The sequence below is a fragment of the Camelus dromedarius genome, chromosome 9, assembly GCF_036321535.1.
Source record: "Camelus dromedarius isolate mCamDro1 chromosome 9, mCamDro1.pat, whole genome shotgun sequence".
Lineage (NCBI taxonomy): Eukaryota > Metazoa > Chordata > Mammalia > Artiodactyla > Camelidae > Camelus > Camelus dromedarius.
In genome coordinates, this window is record NC_087444.1 from 36,028,584 (window position 1) to 36,044,408 (window position 15,825).

The 15,825-nt window shown below is 46.2% G+C and overlaps 1 protein-coding gene across 8 annotated transcripts in view; it reads right to left on the bottom strand.

Moving 5' to 3' along the window:
- The window catches only part of ZFP90 (ZFP90 zinc finger protein), a 36,856-nt gene extending 23,393 nt beyond the window's left edge, over positions 1 to 13,463 (bottom strand). For 4 of the 8 annotated variants that reach the window (XR_004138887.2, XM_064489030.1, XM_031458200.2 and 1 more), the window contains exon 1: positions 161 to 304. The gene's annotated coding sequence lies outside the window, so the exon portion shown is untranslated. The other 4 variants (XM_064489027.1, XM_031458199.2, XM_031458197.2 and 1 more) reach the window with 4 other exon arrangements.
- Positions 13,464 to 15,825: the final 2,362 nt, after the last annotated feature.

Consider the following 15,825-nt stretch of genomic DNA (forward strand, 5'->3'; position numbering starts at 1 on the left):
CTCCGGGACACCCTCCTCCGGCCACGCCCAGTCCCGCCCGCAGGATGGTGGGCGCGGCCCCGCGCACACACACGCCAAAACCGTGGGAGGTGCCGCCTCGACCCGCGCACTCGGAATCACCGCCCCCTGGGGGCTCAGGATTTCGCGACGTCAGGCCCACCCTGGGCTAGGGCCGGCTCCTCCCGCCCCGGCTGTGGGCTCAGTCCTCTCCAACTCTGAAGTACGAAGGGCGGCCCAAAGCGGCCTTAGCCGCGCTGGGGCCGGACAATGGCCGCAGCGGCGGGGCAGAGCCGGAAGTGCGCCTGCGCACGCGGAGCCTTGCTCCCGCAACCGTGGGGCCGCGGCGGGCGCGGGACTACACTTCCCAGACGCCCCCGCGCGTGGGTCCCACCGTGGTGGCCGGGGAGGACGCAGCGCTTTCCGAGGCACCCTGGTGAGGACTGCTGTCAGGGCCGAACTAGTCGGAGAGTGGGGCTTGAGTACGCCTTCGTCTGCTTATTCCCGTAATAGTCACTGAGCGCCTTCTCTGTGCCAGGGGCGTGTTGCTAGGGGCGGGATACAGCGGTAGACAGGGCTGGAAAGATCCTGCTTTCTGGGAGCAAGTGTGCACTCCTGTGCCCGAGGCCGACAATAAAAAACGTAAACCCATCAATAAGATGATTTCAAGTACTGACTTTAGCTATAGGAATAAGGCAGTGAAGGGAGTGGGGCAACCTTGCCTTTTCTATGCCGTCTTCACCCGTGGGTCACTACCGAAGGTTTGGTAAGTGATACTTGTACCCTACTTGTATCTAAGTACTAAGATACTTTATGAAATAGTTGATACTACAGAAAGAAAAAACATCTTCAGATAAATCCATGGCTCCCTGAACAGTATTCAAAAGCAAACTAACTGCCATTACCATGTTACTTTATTACTTGGTATCCGATTGCTAAGGAATTTGTGCTTGGGAAGTAAATGATGGAAAATTTCAACACAAAGGATTAGATTTATATAGTTATGTTTTCTATATCACAAATAATCAGTTTAAAATTTTCCTCAACTTAGACTTGATTTCTCAACTTTGGAGTATCACATAGTCACATGGTACAAAATTATTGCAAGTAAGTATTTCTTTTGTTACATGCTTTATCGAGAGGATGGACATTAAAAAACAATGCTTTCCACCACTGCCACATGAATATAAGGCTCCGGAACAAGCAGAAAACATAATTCTGAAATATGAACGAGTGGTATAAGGAGGCCTCTCTGAGGAAGGGACAGTAGACTGAGACTTAAGGAGGAAACTGCAGGAACATGAGGAAGAAAAGAATTCTAGGCTGAAGGAACTGAGGGTGCCAAAGCCCCAAAGAGGAAACAAACTTGATGTGTTTTAGAAACTGATGCCTAATGTAGCTGTAGCAGAGTGAAGGATGGGAGAGTGAGTGGTGTAGAGGTAGGATAAGTAGCCTGGGGTTTGATGGAGCAAAGTTTTGGAGACTGTGATAAGCAGTGTGGATTCTACTTTAAGTGTGATGGGAGCCATTGGATTAGAAGCAGCAATTCTGAGTCATTTACTACTATGAGGGGATAAGAGAAACTTTTCCTGTTGGCCTAGAACTGGTAACCGGGACTCAGCTGAGATTAAATTCTTCTGCATTCAAAGAGAGATAAAGTGGCATTTTTTCACAGAACTAGGAAAAATAATTCTAGAATTTGTATGGAGACGCCAAAGACCCACAAGAGCTAAAACAGCCTTGAGAAAGAACAAAGCTGGAGGTTCACACTCTCTGATTTCAAGCCATAGTCATCAAAATAGTATGTTACTGGCACAAAGACAGACACATACATCAATAGAACAGAAGAGACAGCCCAGAAATGAACTTACATTCATATGAGCAATTAATCAATGAAAAAGGAGACAAGAATATAAAATGGGGAAAAGGCAGCCTCTTCAATAAATACTGTTGGGAATACTGGACAGCTCCACACAAGAGAATCAAACTGGATACTCTCACACCATGCATAAAAATAAATTCAAAATGGATTAAAGACTTAAATGAAAACCTGAAACCATAAGACTTCTAGAAGAAAACATAGGCAGTACTTTCTTTGACATCAGTCTTAGTAATTTTTTTTTTTTTTGGATATGTCTCCCCAGGGAAGGGAAACAAAAGCAAAAATAAACAAATGGCACTACATCAAACTAAAAACCTTTTGCTCAATGAAGGAACTATCAATAAAATGAAAAGACTACATACTGAATGGGAAAAGATATTTGTAAATGATATTTCTGGTAAGGGGTTGATATCCAAAATATACAAAGAACTTATACAACTCCACATCAAAAAAGTAGACAGCCCAATTAAAAAATGGGTAAAGGATCTGAACTGACATTTTTCCAAGGACATACAGATGGCCAACAGACACATGAAAAGATGCTCAACATCACAAGACATCAGGAAAATGCAAATCAAAGCCGCAGTGAGATACCACCTCACATCTGTCAGAATGGCTATTATAAAGACAACAAATAACAAGTGCTGGTGAGGATGTGGAGAAAAGGGAACCCTCTTGCACTGTTGGTGGGAATGTAAATTGGTGCAGCATGGGAAACAGTATGGAGATTCTTCAAAAAATTAAAAATAGAACTGCCATAAGCCAGCAGTTCCACTCCTGGGTATTTATCCAAAGAAAACAAAATACTAATTGGAAAAGATACATGTACCCCTATGGTCATTGCAGCATTATTTACAATAGCCAAGATATGGAAGCTACTGAAGTGCCCATCAATAGATGAATAAATAAAGAATATGTGGTATATATACACAATGGAATATTACTCAGCCATAAAAAGAATGAAATCTTAGCATTTTCAACAACATGGGTGGGTCTAGAGGGTATTATGCTAAGTGAAATAAGTCAGAGAAAGACAAATACTGTATGATTTCACTTATATGTAGAATCTGAAAAGCAAAACAAATGAACAAACATAATGAAACAGAAACAGAGTTATAGATACAGAGAGCAAACAAGTGGTTACCAGAAGATAGGGCAGGTGGAGTGGAGGGTGCAACAGGGAGAAATAGGTGAGGAAGATTAAGAGGTACAAACTTCCAGTTGCAAAATAAATTTCATGGGTATAAAATGTACAGTGTGAGGAATATAGTCAATAACAAAGTAAGATCTTTGTGGTGATGTATTGTAACTAGACCTATCATGGTGACCATTTGAAATGTATACAAAAAATCACTATGTTGTGTAATGGAAACAAACATAGTGTTGTAGGTCAATTATACTTCAAAAGCAAATAAACAAACATACAAACTTACGGAAAAAGATACCAGATTTGTGGTTACCAGAGGCGGGGGTGAGGGGAGAGGAAACTGGGTGTAGTGAAAAGGTATAAACTTCCAGTTATAAGTACTAGGGATGTAATGTACAACATGATACGTATAATTAACCCTGCTGTATGTTATATATGAAAGTTGTTAAGAGGGTAAATTCTGAGTCCTCATCACACAAAAAAAATTTTTTTTTCTATTTCATTTTCTATCTGTATGAGATGATGGATGTTCACTAAATTTATTGTGATAATCATTTCATGGTGTATGTAAGTGAAATTATTATGCTTACACCTTATACAGGGCTGTATTTCAATTATTTCTCAGTAAAACTGGAATTTTTTAAAAAAAGACAAAACTTTTGGAGCTAGACACCCTCAGGTCTTACAAAGGGGGACCAGGTGCTGAAGTTGCCCTGCTTCTATTAACCACTGCGTGAATGCTATCCTTCTTTTCCAGGCTATATAAGGAGACTAGGATGGGAAAAAAGGAAGAATTCTTCAGAATGGCAAGCCCTCCACCTAGTGGGGAATGTGAGGTTCTACCCTCACTCCAAGATGAATGTGAAAAAGAAAAGCACTCAGACATGGAGACCACCCAGAAGAAGGGGAGGGGCTCTAAACTACCCCAACTCCTCTGCCCCTTGCCAAACATGGGAAAGGGGAATTAGAGAACAGGCTGAGTGTAAGGAGAGTAGCCTGAATTTTCATTGTTTGCGGTAAGTGGATGCAGTGGAAAACAATTGGGCTTCAGCCCCCAGCGGGGGTGGGTGCAGCTCACAACACTAAAAGGCTGTGGAATTAACTGGATTTGAGAAGCTGCGGAGGTTGGAGGAGGGTGCCTTGGAGCCAGATCTCCCAAGTCAGGCATTCGTGGGTTTCCTCTAAAGAACTCACAAATGCACTTCCATTTCTGCCAGTGTGGCTAAATAACCTTGTGCTGGATGAAATATTTTTTAAAAATCTTTTAAAACGCATTGGTGAGTTAGAAAATTGGTAAGGAATACACAGAGGCTAAAAATAAAGCAAAATTGATAACATAGAGTGGTAGGCAGGACACTGAAAGCTAGTTGTTTTTCATGGTCCTGTGAGCACAGGGGCAGGTGATGAAACTCCAGTCCCATCCAAAGCAGGGTATCAAATAGGACATGGACACACACACACACACACACACACACACACACACACACACACACACACACACAGAAATACACATTGGGACTCCAAGAGTGAACACCCTTCTGGTGGAAGCTGCAGGGTAAATTGCCTGTTTCAAACCTTGGTAATGAGCGGAAAAGGTGGAAAACATCTCCCCTGAGAACCACAAACTGGTCCCTGTGTGGATTTGCAACCTAAATTCACAGTCCCTAGGTGCTCTGAAAAAATGCAGGCTTAGAATTTAGTTTATATTGGTCCCAGGTTAATGGTACTTCCAGGCATCTGGCAGAAGCAAACACAAATTCTGCCTGGAGGAGACAACCTTTAGCCCAGGCTTCCCCAAATTTGATCCTAAGAAATATGAGCTCACAGCCTTGAATCACAAAACACATATAGAAAACAAGAAACCATGAATGATAGACAGTAGGGGAAAATTGCATAATCAGATTTATAACAACTTCATATAGGATTCTCAAACACAGACTTTACAATAACATTTCCAATATGTTTCAAAAAATTATTTTAATAAACTCAAGCAGCAGTTTAGTATGTGAGTAGAGATCAAGATTTTTAAAGTATGAAACAGAACTGAGTAAGAACCAAATAGAATTTTTGTAAATGAAAAACTATAGTAGGCAAAATTTAGAACTTCATACACAAGACTTAACAGATTAGGCATAGCTAGAGAGAAAACCAATGAAAAGTGAACAGAAGATGGACCTCAGGAAAGTATCTACAAAAGGACAAAGAGATGGAAAAGATGAAAAAAAAGCACAGAACTATAATATATCTAACTGGGTTCCAGAAGAAGAAAAGAAGGGGACTGAGGTAATATATGAAAAGATAACAGCTGAGAATTTTCAGAACTGAGGAAAGATACAAACTTACAGATTCTGGAATACCGACATCCCAAGCCAGAAAATTTTTTTTTGATTTACACTGAGACACATCATAGTGAAACCAAAAAACACCAAAGACCTTAAAAGTAGTGAGAGAAAAGACAGATTACCTTTGAAAGAATGAGGTGTGTATAGAGATGTCACTCATCACAAGGTCCAGGGCTCAGAAGGGACCTGGAGAGACAGGAGGGAGACCCGAGTTAGACCAGACCTAAGTGTGCACAAGCCTTCCGTACTCAAGAGCAGTACAATAACAGCAAAATGCTGCCAAGAGACGTTTATTTTTTTAACCGAAGATTTAAATTTTTTCAATTATCTATTTCAAGGATTATTTGTAAAACCTGGAGAGAGAAACAACTGGAGATTTTGGAGGGCGAAGCCCCTCGATTCACACAGCTCTGGTGATTGACTTGAATTTCTGCATAGACGGATTCACAGACGGATGCACTCGGGAGGAATCACTGGCTCCTCTTCACAGTACCGAAATGCCGCCCTGAACCAGAACTACCCCTAACCCCTTCCCTCAAAGCCGTGCACCCAAGGCCTGGGTCCACCAGAAGTAGGCAGTGTACCTGCTGCCTGTCCGCTGAAGGCCGCCTCGGAGGCCCTACCGGGCTCTGAGCCCTGGGGAGGAGGTCGAGCCCGCCAAGGAATGGGGAGATGGTCCGCGGGAAGTCCAAAAGCAGCCTCGCGCGCCTCTGGACGGCCGCCCCCGTGTCCTAGGTCCGGTCCCCTTCCTTCCCATTGAGATCCGCGCTCTGGACAGGAGGGTCGGGACACCTCGCAGTGGAAATGCTACCTGGCCTGGCTCTGCTGCTGAAGGGCAAGGGGCGGTTGTAGACTGGCCGCCAAGCGCAGACAGCCGAGCGGCCAGTTTCCTGAAGGCGGGTTCACACCTTCGGGTTCACCGCGGCGCCACGGGGCGTCAACAAGCCTCCCAGCCAATCAAGAGCTGCATTCTTCTTCGCGCCATCCTGTCTCCTTGACAACTACCTCAGTCTCTGCTCTTGACTCGCAGTTCTGCCGCTGAAAAGACCGCCTCGCATGTCCATTCGAGGTTCTGGGCGCGCGGACCAGGCCAGGGACATCAGCAGAGGCCTGCAGGTGCCCCAGGTGGTGTCCCCAAACCTCTTCACACCCCGCGACCTGGTTTGGGGAGCTTATGATGCGGGACTCAGCGGGACCTTGTCCCAGCCAGGGCAAAGGAGAAATGCTTTCTATGTCACCTGCTCTATCTTTAATAGCCACGCATATTTGACCTTCACTTCCTCACTCGGCCCGCCGTGGGTACAGGTTTCCCGCTGAGGCCTCTCCCATAACACACGAATATCCAAGTTCCAGTCACTGTAAAACGTTCATTAAAGTGGTTTACCTTCTAGCTTCCATGAAAACTCTTGAGAGGAGATGGGTCCCGGCGAAAGTAGCTTGCCCAAATCCGACACTAAGTCAGAAAACTAGCGATTCCTAGAACAACAGGGAACTCGGGTCCCCTGTCTTCCGTGCACACTCGGGCCAGGAGGACAAGACAGGGACACTGCGTGGGGTCTGCGTGCCTTCAGCCCTCCAGTCAGAGATCTTTGGCCGAGCTTCGAGTCGAACCTGGGGAAGCCCTTCTTAGCGCCCGGGTCCCCTTCTTCAAATAAGCACCTGCTTCAGTTTGGAGCTGCAGGGCGTCGCGGGCAGAGAGCTGGGCTCGAGCGCCACCTGCTGCCACTGCGACCCTCTACTGCTGTAAAGCCATCCGCAAAAAGATCATTTGGCGGTTTCTACTTGCCAAGACCAGGCTTTACATACACTATATCAACTGAATTTAACAACCTATGAAGTAGGTACTCTCATCCCAATTTTACATGTAAGGAAACAAGGTTCAGAGAAACTTGCCAAGGTCATTCAGCTACCACATGTCATATCCTGGATTCAAGTGGCCTCTGTCTCAGGCATGCTCTTGACCCCTGTGCATGTATCCTCACATGTTAAAGTTGAGTCCCTGGTGATCCCCAAGGACCCTCCCGTGGGCCCTTCTGGCATGCCTCTGACCTTGTGGGCTCAGCACCGTTTTTCCCCAGGGCTCTCATGCCCCTCTGTGGACCACCCACCCACTGGCACTGAGACCCACCAGGTGACCAACACTTGCATGCAGGCCACCACACTGGCACCTTAAAATGTACCACCAAATTGTTTCTTTACTTCCAGTAGATACAGGGGCAATGTTTTCATTAATTAATACATATGTTTACCCATTTTATATGTTGTAATGGACATCTACTTTTCCCCCTCTGCCCAACATGCCTTCCTTCATCTCTCAGTACAGCATCCCCTTTCTTTGAGGAAAGGTATTCTCCCTCCTCTACGAAGAGATAGGAAAGGGAGATGAGAGAGAAAGTAAGAGGGAGGCTGCTGTGTGAGTCCTCATTAGCTGGACTTGTGTGTGCAGCTCTGGCCCTGCTGTCCCATAGTTTGATCACATACACTGATAATTTTCCTCCTTTTTGTCTCATGCCAATTTAAAAAATGGCTTCTCCGACTCTTGCATCCAGAGTCCTAGATAATACATTATGCTAACCACCTCCAAGCTCAAAATATTCAAAACAGAATAAAGCCACTCACTAGTACAGTTTTTTAAATGAGTGTTAAAATTTTTTACTTTTGGGGGTGGGGTAATTTGGTTTATTTATTTATTTATCTATTAAATGGAGGTACTGAGGTTTGAGCCCAGGACCTCATGCATGCCAAGTAAACATGCTACCACTGAGCTACACCCTTCCCCAACTTGTACAGTTTTTATTCACATTTTTATTTTGAGTTAATTATAGACTTACAAGAATGTACAATAAATAGTACAGAGAGGTCCCATGTACCCATCACCCAGCTTCCCCCATAGTGGCATTTTACATAACTATAATACATTGTCAAAACCAGGAAATTGTGGGCAGGGGAAGATATAGCTCAGAAGTAGAGCACATGCTTAGCATGCATGAGGTCCTGGGTTCGATCCCTGGTACCTCTGTTAAATAAGTAAATAAATAAACCTAATTACCTCTCCACCCCAAATAAAAAGAAATGGACTACTTTGGTAGTAGAAACATTAAAAAAAAAATACAGGAACTTCATATTGGCACAATACAATTAATGAGTCTACAGACCTTACTTGGATTTTACCTATTTTGCATGTATTTTTGAATGTCCTAGTGTGTAATTTGTGGCAATTTATCATATGTATAGAGTCCTATAACCATCACCACATTCAAGGCACAAAACTACTATTACTACAAAGAACTCCCTGTGCTGGCATAGTGACCTTTCTCGCACCTGTCTCTAATCCATGACAACCACTGATCTGTTCTCCACTTCTATTCTTGGTAATTTCTAGAATGTTACAAAATGGAATAATACAGTACGTGACCTTTTGAGACAGGCTTTTTTCCCCCCACTCAGAATAAAGCCCTTGAAGTCCATCTAGGTCACTGTATCAATAGTTGAATCCTTTCTATTGCTGAGTACTGTTCTTTGGTATGGCTGTACCAGTTAGTCACTGGCTCAGTCTATGAAAAGTCTTTACTCATATATATTGTGTGGGAAAGGCAGAAAAGAAAAAAACTGGACATTCAGTCCCCTAGACCCACACAGTGAGTTGTGAGCACCTGGGGCCTTGTCACAGACACCCCGTGGTGACATTTGATAAGGTTTGATCTCGGTCAATTTCTTGACCACTACTGACCCTGCCAGTCTACCCTCAAGTCAACTTTGAAGCCTCCACAAGCTCCAGAAAATGTTTTCAGTTCAACAAATTTCACCGACTACCTGCAGCCCAAGCTTTCTGAGCTGCTCCAGATTTCCTCACAAAACCTCCCTGGTGGTCTCCTGCCACCTTGAGCCAAGCTGGAGGGACCCACTCACTGATTCTTGCTTCATCCCTACTGTGGTGACTCAGAGCCAAGAGGTGTCACCTCAGGGGAAATGAAGTCCTTGCAGGTGACAAGGATCAGGGGTCCAGAGACCTCACTTTGGCTTCTCACTCACCCACCAGGCTCTCCCAGACAGGCCGTCCTAAGGGCAATCACTTGCATCCTTGTTTATCAAGTCTCCTCATTGGTCAGTGGATGGGCCTAGCATCCCATCTTTGCCCTGACCCTGTGGCCTGGTCTGTTTGACCCCAGGCTCACTCATGGGATTGGAGTCATGAAAAATGTCCACTCAAGGAAGGCTTTCCCCAGATACCTCTGCGCCCCTTGAGGCCAGGATGTTAAATGACCCTGAAATGTGGTTGCTTGTGTGGGGAGATTTATCTTACTGGGCTCTCCGAGATGCAAATGGCATCTGAGTAGTTTTGCAGCCAAACAAAGAACTTTGCCTAGAGACCAGAATGTGGACAAAATGAGTCAAGAACAGGATAGAGAAGGAGGGCACAGAAAGAATGAAGGATTAGAAATGAATCAAGACTATTCTCACATCATATTAACTGAATTAACTATGTTTAGATTTGAGTTTTTTCCCCCCATCATTGCTTTGATGATGAATGTCTAGAGGCTATTTCTTAATGTCTTTGAGTTTTTAAAATAAACTTGCAAGTTAATTAACTTGCAAATATTCTCATCAAGGTAGTTTTTGTTCACGGCTAATGTCCTCCAATATTGCAACTAGATACATGAACCCCCAAAGGACCTGGGCTAGGCTGCCCTGAGGCTGTGCCTTCCAGCTGTCCAGTTACAGAGACATCTGACTGCCAAGCAAGTGCTCGCCCCAAGAGGTGCTTACTCACTGATGTGTCCAGTTAATTGGGATGAGTTAATAAAATGAAGTCTTTGCTTTATTATAGACAGTAACTGGCTTTGAGATCAGTTAGGCATCTTATTCATTTTATAGAAGCAGTAGAAGCCCAGAGAAGGAAAGACACTAATTGGAGAAGGAAGAAGATGGTACGAAAGACAAAGATGCATGTGATCAGCTGAAGGAGATTCTTAAGTTACATTGTAGCATTATATATATATAATAATACATATATATATATACACACATATAAATATATGTATATATTTAAAACTCATCAGGTGAAACCTAGGGTTTAAAACGATTTAACTTCAAAAATGGTAATTAAAAAAAAATAGAACACATCGCCAAATTGGTCTTTGGTCATTTGCATCGTTTTCTTCCTTTATCCCTGCCCCATCCCCTCCATTTTCTCTTCAGCTCTGTTTACAGGACTGCTTTTGTGTGGTCTCCAGCAACTGTCTTTCCCTCTCTGGGTTTCTATTTCATCTGTAAAATGAAGGAACTGATCTGGCTGATTCAAAACCCCATTTTTTTTTCTCCCACAACTGCTATCCCTGGTTCAACGGACAAAGGTGTGACCTGTGCAGAGGGGAGAAAACATGAGAGTGAAAGTCAGCTGGGTCCTTAGCCTCTGGCTGGGCCTTTGCCCAGAGGTGATGGCCATAGACCCGCGAGCGTTCGCGGCACCCTGCTTGAGCGTTCTCCACACCTCACTGCCAAGATCTAGGGATAATGCAGCAGCAGGCTCTGTAGTTACCATGGCAATCCGCCGGCTGGCTTAGCCTCCGTTGGCCCCTAGCGGACATCCAGGGCATCTACAGCTGTGTCATTCTTTTCCTTGAGCCCATTGTTCCGATGGCAGCTCTGTCCAGGGAAGTGGCTCTCTTACCGGCCTCTCTACTGCTAGGCCCTGTCCTGAGCCATGCCTTCAGCCGGCCTGCTCCCCGTCCCAGCTGTGCAACCACTCAGCTTCTCTGCCTTGGGGCCAGATTTCTCTGGCTTTGATGCCCAGGCCCAATAGCCCTAACCACTCACTCCTTCCAGTCAGGCTCCTGGGGACTTAAGATGGGCTCTTACCCAGTACACTCCAGAATCCCTCTAGAAAGCACAAAAGTCCAATGTGATATGAACTAAAACACTCTTCGTTTGGCCAGATCCCACCCCTACCCCCACCCCAGCGAGCAGCCCTTAATTCAGACCTCAGCTAGAGTCACTTTTCTAGATGGACTTTGTCCATCTGGAGAATGGGATCTCATGGACAGACAGCCTGGCCAGGACCCAGGAAGGCACCAGTGTGGTGACAGGCATCACCAGAGCTGGACATGGCAGCCTCAGTTGGGAGATGGGCAGGCATACAAACTAACCCAATATGGGAGTGGGGATGGGCAGTGCCAAAGTTGGTGGCACAGGGTGTGCTGGGAGCATGCATGGGGAAGGGGGACTCACCCCAGCCTGAGCCAGAAAGAAAAGCTTCTTGGGGAATGCAATGCCTGGGTTGATGCTTCAAGGATGAATAGGCACTTGGGCTGGAGTAGAGATTTCAGGGATGGTAGGCTTTAGGGAGACTGGGAGGTCTTCTCTTCAGAGTCTGCCTTCCTGAGAGTGCAATTCTTGATCAGTGTCCATGGATCCTGAGTTTCTTCCTTGTCCTTTTCCTCTTCTCATCCTGTCCCCCTTCCTGTGGAATCTCCCCCAGCCCCATTATTGTAACCAGCACCCCTTTGCTACATGTGGATCACTGTGCCTTGTCACATGCAGTCCCTTCTACCTGGACTGCCCTTGACTTGCCTCCTGGAGGACTCTTATTCATCCTTCAAGACCCACCTTGATATTCACTCCTTTTTGGTGCCTTTCCAGAACCAACCTTCTAATCAGGTATTCATTCTACAAACTTCTACTGGGCACCAAATATTAGGCCCAGAATGTGTCCTGATGTTGCAACTTTCTGTTCACTTGTCTCTCTCCCCAACTGACCAGGATCTCCTGGGGCCAGGGGCAGACTAGACTGTGGCTTTTCTTTTCTTAATCCTCTGGTTTTAACATTTACTCCCTGAATGAGTGGATGGATGGGTGAATGAACATAAAATAAGCACAGCCTCTCCCTGGAAAACAACAAACAAGAAACACCCCAGTGAACAGGGCTGGCACTCTCTGACTCCCAGTTCCATCTCCTGACACTGTCCCCAAAGAATCTGGCCATATGTTATTAAATTAAAGTGAATTAAAATTTGCTTGAAATAACCACAGACTCCCCCGCTCCCATGAGCCTGCAATGACCAGATTACATCTCCTCCAGGCACAGAAGTTTGACATTTCATTGCAAAGTCATTTTCTTCTCATTTCCTTATGTTGCTAAAATATTCTATTTCTCTTCACTTCCCCTTTGTGCCCCCATTACTCACGTTTAGTTAAATTTATCTGCTGCCATTTAATCATCTGAGATAGGCTTGCTGGTGTGGACATTCGAGGGCACTGCCTGGCCTTCCAGACCATCTGTCTCTTCCTGGACCACTCTGAGAACAGGACCCAGATCCCTCCCCCAGGACTTCTGGGCTGACCCTCAGACCTTAGGTTTCTCTCCAAGGCAACTCTGACTTGGGTCCTCCCTCCCTCCCAGATCTATTGCCTTCCTCTCCCCAGCCTCCTCCTCTTCTGTTTCCTGGAGCACTGTTTTCATTATGCCTCCAATCTCCTATTTCCTGAAACCCCTTTGGTCCTGCTGAGAAAGGAGCCTCATAACTCTTCTCTCATTGGGTTCCCTGAGTAAGTTCTTAGGACAAAATATCCAGCAGGGCAGCCAATGTAGGGGTTGTTTGGTGCCTGCTTGGGACACTGCCATATCCCCCACGTTTCTGTGGCTGGTCGGAACACCTTTCTTCTCACTTGCCCACCCACCCTCATACTGTAGGGGTGGGGAGGATTCTTTTTCCTGGAGACAGCTGGCAAAGACCAGAAAGGCAATTTTGGCTGGGCGTGGAATCCCAGTTTGGCCTCTCTATAACTGTGTCACTTAGGGACTTTGGATTGCCCTTGGGACTTAGGGCTGGGAACTGCTCAGGTCAGGGGCAGTCAAGGCCCAATGGCCACAGAGCTCCAGGGAGGCAGCATCAGAAGCCTGGGATGGTTGCCACTTACCAGGCATTTGCAGCGGCTGTGCTGGGCTCTGCGGGTGGATCTGGAGAGTTGGTGCTGTGAATCTCCTCTTCCCGGGGGGAGAGTAAAGAATCCTGGCTCCTCACCTCAAGGTTAGGGAAGGCAGCTTCTGTGAGACCATGTAGAAAGTTCAAGACATGTCCTTTGGAGCTTCAGGGACATAGTGAAGTTGGGCGATTCATGCCAGAGAAATCTTGGTGGCAGGAGACAGGCTGGCCAGATGGCCTCACAGTGCAGCTAGGGGAGTAGCCACGTTGGGATCTGCCTGCGAGCCGAGAGATGAGGAGGGCAAAGGATGAGCAAATGTTTCCAGAGGATGAGAGGTAGCCGCTGACATGAGAGAACCAGCAGGGGCTCATCTTACAGCCTGATCAAGAAAGCCTCCTGGAGGAATAGAAACACATCGGCCAAGGGGTGAAGAATGGGTCAGAAGGTGATTTAGCTTAGATGTCATCCAGGAGCCAGGGGAAAAGTAGCTCCATAAGTATATTTAAGGAACAAAAGGAGACAGAGAAATTGTTTTACAGTTAGCTCTACTTTATGAGTCATGTTTGTAGAGCTACACACCAATTACCTTAATGTTTTTTTCTTTAATGAAATGTACTTCATTCTTGTGTCAATTCCAAACAGATTCATCTTTCTAGACCAAGATCCTATCTCCAGTCTATGCTCATATACATTTTCTATGATCTCTGGTTGCATCTAGGTCAAAGATCTATTAGCTTTATCATTTCCAAAATAGCACATGCTCTCAAACTCTTATCTCTCTTAATTTTCACAACAACCCTGGAAGGGAAGGGCTCTTGTTAGTCCTGTTCCACTTCTGAGGATCAGAAATTCAGAAAGGAGCTCAAGGGGGCAAAGGAGGAAGTGGTAGAGTCAAAGATTAATTGGAAAAGTCAGGCCTGGATTGGGGTGGGGGTGCTGGTAACGGTGGTGCCAGTGGGGGGTGAGGGGCTTTGGCAGCCTCCCCCAGATCTCCACCACCACCCCTGTTCTTAAGCACGGGCAGCTGTTGTTTAGATGCCCTCCAAGGATGTTCCAGGTAAGGCCTCCCGACAAACACCTGTAGTACAGTGGGCCTGGGAGCCCAGGACTTTGACAAGAGTACATGAGCCATTCTGTCCCCTGGAAACCCCCACAAAGGGGCCAGAAAGGGGTCTCCTTGGTTAATAGTGGCTCTCGAGCTGCTGGGTCAAGTGTCATGACTAGAATTAGTGAACCCAAAGTCATGCTTGCGTGAATTCAAGTTTAGGGGGAAACAGGAACCAAGGGCCAATCTACAGAGAAGTGGGTACACAGAGCTAGGAGATGGGTGAGCAGCCCCAGGCCCAGCACAGGGAGATGCTGCCTGGGACTGGACAGTTCCCAGGAGGCCTGGAGGGCTCTCACTTTTGGCTCCAGCCCAGGATTTCCCTGGATCCCCGCAGGGACACATACCCCATTGGAACCTTGGCTGCCAATGGTTCTATTCTCACATCACTACATCCCCAACTAAGAAACTCTAAAAAACTGGATTTGATGAAAAACTTACAATTCCCTGCATGCACTGGCCCACACCAGATTCTTCCTTTCTTAATGCTGCTGACTTGTTGGTACTACATCTCCAAGAATGCAACATGCTCCCAAGAAGGCCACCAGCCCTGCCTTGGTCCCCTAGGTTCCTTCTTGCTATTCTGTTTCCTTGGAATAGATGGAGAAACATGGGCAGACTGGCCTCCAAGCAAGCCCCTCAGGCAGACACGTGGCTGTCACTGGCAGCAGGGATAGAATGAAGTCCCAGGGGTCTTCCTCAGCCTAGTCTCATCTGCCTGGCAGTTGGAGGAGACGTCTGCCAGGGGCTCAGACGCAGCTGACGTCAGATGGGTTCTGAAGGAGGTGATCCTGCGTTTCGCCCTTTACTGGGACTTCACAGTCGACTTAACATGACTCTAATAGAGGCCACATTGGGGGGTTCCTGTGGGTGTTATTTTGAAGCTGAAGCTCCTCTTTCTTTTTCCCAGTGACTAGGGTTTCAGCAGGTGTAGAAGAGTCTAAGGCAGCAGAGGGCGAGCTGCGCTATGCAGCGTGTGTCTGGCATCTAATTTGATTTGACTTGTTTTCCTGGCTATGAGAACCTGCAGCCAGGAGTACAAAGCACAGGCTGTGGGGGTGACAGCCCCCTGCCTCATGTCGCTGGCTCCTTCCAGCCCAAGGGCTCATTCTATAGCCACAGGGCCATGTGAAGGGAGTGGGACCAAGGACTCCCATCAGGCACACACAGCATGGGAGCTTGTTTTTGATTATGTTTGAAAAGCCCCCAAAAAATCTCTTTCCCAAACTTTCTACCATCAGACAAAGAGGTGATTTATTAAGCCCGGGTCGGACTGAGCCAGCTCTCCTGGTTGGCTAAAATTGGCCTAAAAAATAATTTGTGGTTGTCAGATCCTAAATTCAATGATTCAGATACTACTGCGGCTGATTAAAGGACTTTATTCAGTCTCCTCTAGACCACATGCTCTTCTGTGAGGGCAAGAGAGATA